The sequence below is a fragment of the Prosopis cineraria genome, unplaced genomic scaffold (genome assembly GCF_029017545.1).
Source record: "Prosopis cineraria cultivar Desert tree isolate PC_DT_omini unplaced genomic scaffold, ASM2901754v1 PC7, whole genome shotgun sequence".
In the NCBI taxonomy this organism is placed as follows: domain Eukaryota; kingdom Viridiplantae; phylum Streptophyta; class Magnoliopsida; order Fabales; family Fabaceae; genus Prosopis; species Prosopis cineraria.
The window spans coordinates 20,374,805-20,385,570 of NW_026555338.1; the positions used below are offsets into that span (position 1 = coordinate 20,374,805).

The 10,766-nt window shown below is 36.0% G+C and overlaps 1 long non-coding RNA gene across 1 annotated transcript; it reads left to right on the forward strand.

Annotated features, from left to right (window-relative positions):
* The first annotated feature begins 790 nt into the window (after positions 1-790).
* Positions 791-10,097, forward strand: LOC129314950 (uncharacterized). Its single transcript, XR_008594341.1, has 2 exons — positions 791-981; positions 9,807-10,097. It is a non-coding gene; the product is annotated as an uncharacterized LOC129314950 (long non-coding RNA).
* The last annotated feature ends 669 nt before the right edge of the window (positions 10,098-10,766 follow it).

Here is a 10,766-nt window from a genome sequence, read left to right on the forward strand (position 1 = left end):
CATATTTATGGCAATATTGCAAGGTGTTTACTCTTACTAAAAATCTAAGGTTGCAGGCTGTTAGACACCAAGATCAAGAAGATTTAGAAGAATTTTCCAAATGGTTACTTGATGTAGGTGAAGGTAAATCAACCAGCCTCGTGATGGTTATGTTGATGTTAAGATGCCAGATGAGTTTTTGATTACAAATTATATTGATCCGATCAAGGTGATGGTTGATGATATTTTTCATGACATTAAGGAAAGGTGGAGAGATTCTCTCTGTTTTTTTACATCTAGAGCTATTCTCTCTCCTATAATTGATGTTGTCAATCGAATAAATCACTATATTTGTTCTATTTTCCTTAGGGAACAAGTGGACTTTTTTAGCTCTGATTCAATTGCATTGTCATCCTATGAGAATGATTCATTTGATGATATTTATACACCTGAATTCCTCAACATCATCAAATGTTCTGGGTTGCCTCCTCATAGGTTGTCATTGAAGATAGGAATGCCTGTTATGCTTATTCGAAATGTTGATCAGTCAATAGGGTTGTGTAATGGAACTCGATTGACAATTCAGAGGATTGGTAGCAAGGTGATTGAGGCACTCATTTTAAATGGATCTCGTGTTAATCAGAAAGCACTGATTCATAGAATGGACATGACTTCTTCTGACTCGAGGTTGCCTTTTAAGTTGAATAAAAGACAATTTTCCTTGCTCATTTCTTTTGCAATGACTATAAATAAGAGTTAAGGACAGTCTTTCAACCATGTAGGTTTTTTTTTTACCTAAATCATTGTTTACTCATGGTCAGTTGTATGTTGCTTTATTGAGGGTGAAATTTAGGCATGGGTTGAGGATATTGATACATAATGATGATAATACATCATCCAACATGTCTCAAAATGTTGTCTTCCAGGAAGTTTTTGACAATATCCCTATGATGTAGTTGACATGCACCATCGTGAGCAGAGGATTACATTGTGGTGCGAGAGGTATGATTAAGTTAATCAATCCATATTGTTTATTTTTCACTTGCAATGTTTTATATTGATTGTGGTGTTATATGATTAATTTCTTGTGTCATAATCACTAAATGTCACTATTGTGAGCCAATTTTTAATGTGGATTCTAATGTTGTAGGTTTAATTCTCATAAATTATATATATAATGCCTATTTTTATCAGGTATGTGAAAATTTCCTTTATTTTTTATGTAGATGATATGCTTTCGTCTTAAACACTACTACAAAAATGACTTTTTACAGCGGTTAGAAATGACTTTTTACAGTGGTTAAATAGGTAGTGTTGTTACAGGGGATGTAGAACATCGGTTATACGACCATTGTAAAAATACATATTCTACATCGGCTAACTATAACCGATGTCAAAAATAGTTCAACGATTCAAAAATTAAAAACTAAAAACACTTTCTACACCAATTGGAACCCTAACCGCTGTAGAAAGTTTACTATTTTACACCAGCTTTTTCATTAACCGATGTAGAATATTAATTTCTACACCGGTTATGGTAATAACCGCTGTAAAAAGTGTATTTTATTTTTAAATAAACATCCATATTTTAAATTTACCCTACTCTGTACACAAAAATTACCACAGCCAAATCAGATAGCTCAATTTATTTACAATTTTCAATATAAAATTAAATAAACAACTATCTAAAACTTAAAGTTATCTATGAACTATTTAAGAACTATATATTGAGCTATCCAAAACATTGTGTCAACAAATGTTGTCAAAAGTTATCTATAACTAACAAACTTAAATTATATAAAACTTTTTACAAAATTCACAAATTCTCCCCAAAATAAGTTGCCCAACATATGCGAATGTCTTCAATTTCAGCTTCAGGGAATGGATCCAAATTGTCAAACATCTAAAATATAATTTGTAAAAAAACTTATTATGTACTCTCAAATAACATAATAAAATAAAACTCTTAAAATATATTTACCTCTTTTGTAAATTCCGTCATACCCAATGTGATAATGTTGAGCATATATCTCATGACATATAGGCCGTACAAATTCATCTTCACTGGTTGTCTACGGCTCTGTATAAGAATAAATTATAAGAAATCAATAAAAAAATCTTAGTAATTGAACATATTCATAAAGTATAGCATTACCTTTGGCTCGATCCATGTAGGATCCTTGAGCTCATGTCCGTACTTTTGCAAGACCACATTTTGATATGTTTTCATTGCTCTATGTTCAAGATCACTAAGTTAGTAACTAAAATATTTAGTGTAAATTATATTAAATATTTTTGCACAAATATACTTTCGAGTCTATCGTCTTCTTCATTTCCTTTCCAAGTTTGTAATGGAGGGAACATAAGAAAACAATAGTGTTGCTCTTCATTGAAAGAACAAACAATTGCCAATGGTCTCTGTAAAATATGACAAGTTAAAGTAAATCTACATCGAAAAAACTATTAATTACAAATTGATCCTTACGAGTGCACGTATGGAGCCATAAAAACATCTTTCTTGACTTCACATATTCTTTGCTGGAGATACTGGGCCCTTAACTCTGGAGTATTCCCTTTCTTTATCATGTGATGTGGGCAAAGGAATCCGAACTTATCACCTTTGCCCGATGTGATGCACAAACGATGAAGGTACCTACAGTAATGCAATTGTGTTAGATCACTAGACTTGATAATTAAGTTAATTTCATTAAAGAAAACAAACTTACATCATACATAGTTCAATGTGTGGTGTGGTAAGCTGACTATTTGACAAAAGTCCAAGCAAATCTTCCTGTTCAATTATCACTATTATATCTTTCTTACCCACAACCTCCGGATCCATTTCCAAATCTTTGAATTTGAATGATGGATCATACGCCATTAAGATCATTTGTTGGTGTGGAGTTAATGAGGGTTCTGGAAGTTTTGGGAGATATGGCGAGAAAAGCTATTATACATAATAAGAAAGAAAGAAATAGTTAGTAAGAAAACATTTTAGGAAAACTGCAACATAATAAAATTACATACCACAGGTTGAACCATATTCACAAATCTCTTAGGCTATAGGATAAAATTACTAACAGCTTCTGCTACAGTCTTCACCTCATCAGTAGGGAATGGAACCAACGTGTTTGGCACTTTTGAATCTTCAACCACCATTCTTACTTGATGATCTTGAATTTGCTTATGGTGGATGGTTGACCCCAAGTTGTAAACGCTACCAAGAGTAACCAAGCGTCTATCAAGATCTTCTAGAAACATCTCGCATGGTTCACTAATGTTGTCACCAGAAGGACCTTCTGATACACACTCAAGAACATTACTCCCTTTTGTGCTATGAAATCCAGGAGATGTATGAATTGGTTCAGTAGGCATCTCCTGTCATGAGTTCATCAGGCTCATCATCTCCTCCTTCATTTGCTCTTTCATTTGTAAAAGCCGGGCCTCGAATGAAGCTTCAAACTCTTCTTTAGTTTGCTGTCTCACAGTGGATATCACTGTTTCAAGTTCTTCTCTAGTCACTATACCTCCTGAGTTTGGGCATAAAGGTGCTCCAAAGTAGTCTCTTATACCCATACCATGTCCAACGCCCCTCACATGACCCGGATGCTTTGGTTTTCCTGTTGCAACCGTCAAGATATCATTTCTGCCTTCTGGAATGAAACTTCCTTGGGCTTGTTGCTCCTTAAGAGCATCCTGTAACATAAAAATAACAATCTTAATTAATATTATATATAATTGCATAGAAATTTAAAGGGACAAGAAATAATAATATTACTTACAATCCTCTCAGCAATCTCGCACGCCGTCTCACTTGTATAGCCTTTTTTGCCTCCTTTTTGTATTGGTGTCCATATCTCCATTTCTCCTCTCGGGAGACGGGTGATGGTGGAGAAAAGGAGTATGGAAGGATCAGACTTAGCTTTTTCTTCTCTCTTCTTCTGTTTCTCCACCATCAATATATTGTCAGCCCTAGCATAACCCCCACGAGACAGCGTGTGGGGGCATTGATTCTGTCGAGCAATTTCCTGCCCTTTAGCTCATTTTTCCTATTAAAAAAATTATCTTTAAATTTTATAGTTGAAGTAAAACTAAACAAAACTTAAATTAACTAGAAATCAACAAACCAAAGCTTTTTCAAAAGTTCAAATCCTGACAAATTCTTGCCAAGTATCTTCATTAAGGAACTGGTATGTGTCGAGAGGATTAGGAGGAGCCTAACCCTCTGGCACCTCAATATGGATATATCTCCTAGCAAGATCAGTCTTGAAATTTCTCCAACGCATTCCATAGTAGGAAATCAACCTGTGTCGGCAATCTTGATTAGAAGGAACATCGTACGTGAGCTGTAATGAAAACAAAAGATGATAATTAGTAATTTAACAATAATATATAACTATATGCATAAATTAATTACGTACTTGAATACTTTTCCATATCTGGTCCTTCACACGTTCTGGCACATCAGACCAGTCCTCAAATACAATAGGGGGCTTGGTACGAGATAGGAGACCAAGAAAACTAACAAACTTGGCCTTGTATTCCCCTATCAGATTCCATCTCCGATCAAATTGGATTGGTAACCTATGCCCAGCACTCCTACTTAATGTCAAATCTCTTAATCGTGTGCCACGTCTACCTCTCTTCATAGACTGGCTCTCACTAAAGGTACCCTGACTTGAGTCATCACCAAGTGGCTGGCCAATAGTGGGCTGGCTCTGAGTGTCATCACCATGTTCACTCTGATACTCCATGTTCCTATTAATTCATATAGATTAAATTAATTAGAAAAACAAACAAATATAAGATAGTTACAAAACATAATATAAATTTAATCAAACTTAAGAAACATACTTTAATTTAAAAACTAAATTCATATAGGGATATTCTCCCATATCCCTTCATGGTGATCATTTCTTGTAGCATGTTCGTCATCTACTTCATCTACTACATTCAAAATTGGTAGCCCTGATGAGAAGGTAGGGGTTTCAGAAATATCAAAGCTTGATTCTTGATTATCATCACTATTAATCACCATTTTTCCTTTCAGTGCTATTGACCAATTTTTATTTTCTGGATCTGTCACATAGAAAACTTGTTTAGCTTGGTCTGCCATGATAAATGGCTCATCCCCATAAGTTAGTTTTTTAAGATCAACCATTGTAAATCCTAACTTATCATCAGAGACATTGTTGATGTCAACCCATTTGCATTTGAAAACAGGAACTCTAAATTTTGTATAATCAACCTCCCAAATCTCTTCAATAACCCCAAAATAAGTCCTTGCTGCTAGTTTAGGTTTCTTATCTTTTGATCTAGAGAAGTGAACGGCTTCAGCCACTATCATAACCCTACTATTTTGCACTGTACTCTTTTCATCCAAGGACTTTGTGTAGAAAGAATACCCATTAATATCATACGCACTCCAACATATAACATCAAAGTTAAGACCTCCTGCTAACCATTTAATTGTATCAGAAATGCTACTTTCATTCAAAACTTTCTGCTTGAACCAATCTATAAAAGTCTTATTATGCTCTTTCAACAACCTTTGTTCAGTCATTCTCATTCGATAATTTTCTGTCTTTAGAAGTTCTTTGTGAGAAGAAATGTATTCTTTAACTTCATAAATATTATTCAAGATATATAAATGTACTTCTTGTAATTCATTATGACTCATGCTCTTTACTGATACTCCACGTGTGCCTTGACCTAATTGCCTCTTCTCACGATGAGATTTAGGAAGTCCAATTGATTCTGTACTTGACAAGTAATGAGAACAAAATTCCATGGCTTCTTCGGCAACATATTTTTCAACTATCGATGCTTCAGGTTGATATGGATTCTTGACATACCCTTTTAGAATTTTCATGTATCTCTCAACTAGATACATCCATCGTAAATAAACAGGGCCACACAATTTTACCTCCCTCACTAGATGCACTATTAGGTAACCATAATATCAAAAAAAGTAGGAAGAAAGTGCATCTCAATTTGGCACAAAATCATACAAGCTTCTTGTTCTAACTCTTCTAGTTTACAGGGATCTATAACTTTACTGCATAAAGCATTGAAAAAGAAACAGAGTCTAGTTATTGTAAGTATTAAATCTTCTTTCAATATACCTCGAATAGCTAAAGGTAATAGTTGTTGCATCAAGACATGGCAATCATGAGACTTTAAGCCTACCAGTTTCAACTCTTTCACAGACACAAGCTTTCCAATGTTTGAAGAATACCCTGAAGGAACTTTAATTCCATGTAAACACTCACAAAAATTTATTTTCTCAGACTTGCACAATGTATGAGAGGCTGGGGGACAATAAGTTCGCTTACCTTTTGGTCTCGGGTGTAAATCCTCTCGTATTCCAATTTCTTTCAAATCCAATCTTGCATTCACACCGTCCTTGGTCTTTCCTGGTATGTTCAGAAGCATTCCAATAATACTATCACACACATTTTTCTCCACGTGCATAACATCAATACAGTGCTTCACTTCAAGATTGTGCCAATATGGAAGGTCAAAAAAGATAGACCTTTTTTTCCATATGTTTTTTGCATCAATGTTCTTTTTAGTCTTACCGAAGACAATATTGATATCTTTCACTCGTTCAAACACTTGATCCCTAGTCAAAGCATCTAGAGCATGATTGTGCTCTTGGTGACCATGAAAAGCTTTCTTTAATTTACGATAAGGGTGATCTCGTCTAAGAAACCTTCGATTGCCAAGGTAGACTGTCTTCCTTCCATGTTGAAGTTGATGATAGTTTGTGCTTTCTTCACAAATTGGACAAGCTTTATGACCTTTCACACTATAACCAGACCCCATATGCAGGAAAATCATTTATAGTACAAAAGATCATAGCATGTAACTTAAAATTTTCCTTTCGATTTGCATCAAACACTTCCACACCTACCTCCCATAACATTTTCAAATCTTCAATTAATGTCTTAGGTAAATATCAATATCATTTCCAGGTTGTTTTGGTCTTGAAATCAACATGGATAGCATCATGTACTTCTGTTTCATGCACAGCTGAGGTGATAGGTTGTAAATCACCAAAAGAACAGGCCATGAACTATGTATACTACTGAGACTACTATAAGGATTTATTCAATCAGTAGAAAGTTCGAGCCTCAGGTTTCTTGGCTCATTACCAAATTTAGGAAACAATTGATCAATTTTCTTCTACTGAGGAGAATCAGCTGGATGTCAAAGTTTTCTATCAGATATCCTCTCATTTGCATGCCACATCAAGTTCTTCGCATCATTAGTATTTGCAAACAAGCGCTTGAACCTTGGTAGAATTGAAAGATACCATAAGACCTTTGCAGGAGCCCCCTTCTCTTTGTACCGTGGTGCCTCACATTTCGAACACTTCTTCTCCCCTTCAAGCTCTTTTCTGTACAACACACAATCATTAGGGCATGCATGTATTTTTTATACTTCATACCCATTGGACATAAGATCTTCTTGGCATCATAATAACGATTTGGTAGTACATTGCCTTTCGGCAACATTATTTGAAGTAACTCTAGCAACCAAGTGAAACTTTGGTCACTCCACCCAGCTCTTGCCTTTAAGGTAACCAGTTTTAACACTCCAGATAACAAACTAAAATCAGTGCACCCCAGGTATAGAGGCTTCTCCGCATCAGTGCACAAGTTATCATACACATGTGCTCATTCAAAAGCTTCTTCCCCTACATTACGGATCATGTCCTCTAGCCGATCTTTATTCATATCTATTTCATCATCTAGATTATCAATTTCCACATATTGAGACGTGTTATTATAATTTTTCAATCGTTCACCATGCCAAATCCATACTGTATAATTCTTGCAAATCCCATCACAAATCAAGTGCTCTCTTATTTCGGTAGCACCTAATCTCCTCTCATTCAAGCAATTAATATAAGGACAATAGAACCTTGCACTATTGTCAACAGCATTTTTCTTAGCAAATTCTAAAAATTCCTTCACCCCATTATCATACTCATCACTCGTTCGTCTAGCATTCATCCAAGTACGATCCATATGTTAACTCCTAAAGAACATACTCATGTTAAAAATTGGACCTTCTTAAAAATCACCACATGCAAACAACTTGATGAGGCCTTCTTAAAAACTAAATTTAAGCAATTCAAGGGAAAAGAATGAATTTTGAAAATTTTCGACAGAGTCTCCCCTAAAAATTGGACCTCCCAAGACTTTTAAAAAATTTTAATAGAGAAAATTGATAATTTTAAATAAAATTAAAGATCACATGCAACAACTTAAGGATTTATAAATCCACTAACAGCACTCCTAACAATAATCAGTATCATTATTATCATATATATACACATATCAGCTTAATAAATTAACAAAAAAATACAATCAAATAAAAAATTATCTTTATAAAAATTAAGAGCCATATCTAATCAATTAAAAGTGGCGACAGTAACAAGAGGAGGAGCAAGCAGGAGGAGGAGGAGGAGGCGGTAGAGGCAGGGGGAGGAAATGGCAGCAGAAGGGGGGAGGGGCAGCCGCAGGGGGAGGGGTGTGGGGATGGGGATGGGATGGGGGAGGGGGGGGCGAGGGGGTGGTTGGGGACGGGGGAGGGGGTGGGGACCGAGGGGGGCTGGGGGCCGAGGGGGGAATGGAGGCGAAAGGGGTGGGGACGGGGGTGGGGGTCGAGGGGGGGAATGGGGGCAAGGGGGGGTGGGGATGGGGGGAGGGGGCGAGGGGGAATGGGGGCGAGGGGGGGCTGGGGAGGGGGAGGGGGGCCGAGTGGGGTAGGGACCGAGGGGGGGCTGGGGGTCGAGGGGGAATGGGACGGGGGCTAGGGAGGGGGGGCTAGGGAAGGGGGAGGGGCCAAGGGGGGTGGGGAAAGGGGCGGTGGGATCGGGGATGGGGGGCGGGGGGGGGGCGAGAGTCGAGGACGGGAGTATGGGAAGGGGGACGAGGGAGGGAAGCACAAAAGAATGTTCTGAAGGCACGAAAATAAGGAAGGAGAAGCACGCATTAAAAAGTTAAAAAAAATTTGAACCACTTTCTACAGCGAGTCACCTCTCACCCGCTGTAGAAAGTGATTTTCTATAGCGGGTGTTCGTGCACCCGCTGTAGAAAACCATGTTTTCTATAGCGGGTGAACGCCACCCACTGTAGAAAATCTATTTTCTACAGCGGGTTGCTGGCACCCGATGTAGAAAACTTAGTTTCTTCTACAACGACTGTCCATGCACTCGGTGTAGAAATTATTTTTAACATCGGTTGCCTTTTCACCCAGTGTAAAAACTATAATACGCATTGCCAAAATTACAAAAATGCCACCGCCTTAACTTTCTACATCGTTTGCCTTTCAACCGATGTAAGAAGTACCCCTTGAATTTCATCTTTTGTACTAGTGAAAATATCATTTTTTAACTGCCTCATTTTTCAACAGTATTAATATTAACCAATAGCATTTTTTTTTTGTAATGCCTGTCTTTTTAGCTCATCTTGTAGGCTGCATTGCTTCGATTCCTCTTCATATCCCTCGTTCCTTGCCTGATTTAATATCCCCGTTGAGATTTACATAGAATTCTGTCGGATTTCAAATTTGTTATTGCCTTAAATTTTAAATAACCATTCTTTACACTTTATTTCTTTCTTTCTGATTTTTCCCTCATTTGTATATTACAAAAGGCCTTCTATTCAGTTGGAAACTTTCTATAATTGCATAGTGTTCATATCTATTGATCCTGATGGGGAGCCTGGAAAACCATTCCCCAGTATTTGTAATATTGTTGGCTTATAACATTTTAATTTTTTTTACCAATTTTGTATAGTGCTTTTCCATGTTAGATTCAATATTGTGCTAATCGGACGCCAAGGATGATAGAATGAATTGCAGGCTGTATCGTCATTTTTTTCCCATTACTGTTGCTTTAGGTTTCTATCAAATTAATGACGTTCAATTTCTCGTGTTATTTTTTCTCAGTGAAGGAGATATCTGTAACTTGTGTCAGTTAATACTATTGGATTATTTATTCTAAATTTTTTTCCCACTATCATTAGTGGCTATTTTGTGGTCAATGTATTAACACCATAGTGTGCGTGTATTGGCTCTTTATGCAGTTAAAATCTACCACCTCATATTACCTCTCAATCTAAAAGTTTTATATATGTGTTGGGTATCAGAATAATAATTTACAGTGCTCTCTTCATTGTACATTATGACTCACTGAAAAAAATAATAATTAATGTAGATATATATGAGAATATGTGATAAAATAAATTTCATTAATTATGCTTTGTCCCAATTAGCCACAACCATTTATTCTATCTTTTATAAATTTTAATATCATTGGAATAATAAATGCATACAATTTACAAAAGATTGTTTTTTTTTTTAGTGAGACGTTGTTAGGGTGTAAAATAGATTTAATAACCTATATTTATATGTGATTTTTTTTTTTCCCTAGAAATGTATTAGCTTTTGAAGCATATAGAGCGGTAGGTTGTAGCAAATTCATTTTTTATTATGTGAAATTTTACGTTAACTTAGTTGTATATTAATGAATTATACATCAATTCTTCACAATTTGGGGAAACGACAACGTTGCTTGGATACATTCTTTATGAAATTAGAAATTGAAGCAATGCAATGTATTTAATTCGTTGATAATTTGAATTTCCCCTTTTATTTTTTTATGTAATGGCTATTATAAAACCGACGAATGCTTTTATTGCATGCCAACTGAATGAATTGATAATACTTTATTTAGTTGACAAAATAATGTCTTCTAATTTTTAGTGTTTCCC